The 1,010-nt window shown below is 39.5% G+C and overlaps 1 non-coding gene across 1 annotated transcript; it reads left to right on the top strand.

Moving 5' to 3' along the window:
• Positions 1 to 306: 306 nt before the first annotated feature.
• Positions 307 to 414, top strand: LOC112732104 (small nucleolar RNA R71). The gene has a single exon (XR_003167842.1). It is a non-coding gene; the product is annotated as a small nucleolar RNA R71 (small nucleolar RNA).
• The last annotated feature ends 596 nt before the right edge of the window (positions 415 to 1,010 follow it).

The raw sequence follows: 1,010 nt of genomic DNA, 5'->3' as shown, positions 1-1,010 counted from the left end.
TGCAGCTTGCATTCCATTCAGACTCTGAGAAATCATATTGACTTGCTGAGTCAATATTTTGTTCTGAGCCAATATGGCATTCAGAGTATCAACTTCAAGAACTCCCTTCTTCATAGGCGTCTCATTACTCACAGGATTCCTCTCAGAAGTGTACATGAACTGGTTATTAGCAACCATGTCAATGAGTTCTTGAGCTTCTGCAGGCGTTTTCTTTAGGTGAATGGATCCACCTGCAGAAGTATCCAATGAGATCTTTGATAACTCAGATAAACCATCATAGAATATATCCAGGATGGTCCATTCTGAAAGCATGTTAGAAGGACACTTTTTGGTCAACTGTTTGTATCTTTCCCAAGCTTCATAGAGGGATTCACCATCTTTTTGTTTGAAGGTTTGAACATCCACTCTAAGCTTGCTCAGCTTTTGAGGAGGAAAGAACTTGGCTAAGAAAGCCGTGACCAGCTTATCCCAAGAGTTCAGGCTGTCTTTGGGTTGAGAGTCCAACCATATTCTAGCTCTGTCTCTTACAGCAAAAGGGAAAAGCATGAGCCTGTAGACTTCAGGATCTACTCCATTGGTCTTAACAGTATCACATATCTGCAAGAATTCAGTTAAGAACTGAAAAGGATCTTCAGATGGAAGTCCATGAAACTTGCAGTTCTGCTGCATCAGAGAAACTAGCTGAGGTTTCAGCTCAAAATTGTTTGCTCCAATGGCAGGAATGGAGATGCTTCTTCCATGTAAATTGGAATTAGGTGCATTAAAGTCACCAAGCATTCTCCTTGCATTATTATTATTTTCGGCTGCCATCTCCTCTTCCTGTTCGAAAATTTCTGAAAGATTATCTCTGGATTGTTGTATTTTAGCTTCTCTTAGTTTTCTCTTCAGAGTCCTTTCAGGTTCTGGATCTGCTTCAACAAGAATATTCTTGTCCTTGCTCCTGCTCATATGAAAAAGAGAGAACAGAAAAATAATAATAATAATAAGGGTCCTTTTTACCACAATATAGA

This window comes from Arachis hypogaea, chromosome 12 (genome assembly GCF_003086295.3).
Source record: "Arachis hypogaea cultivar Tifrunner chromosome 12, arahy.Tifrunner.gnm2.J5K5, whole genome shotgun sequence".
Lineage (NCBI taxonomy): Eukaryota > Viridiplantae > Streptophyta > Magnoliopsida > Fabales > Fabaceae > Arachis > Arachis hypogaea.
Note: the sequence above shows the minus strand (reverse complement) of the source record. Positions and strands in the feature narration are given on the sequence as shown.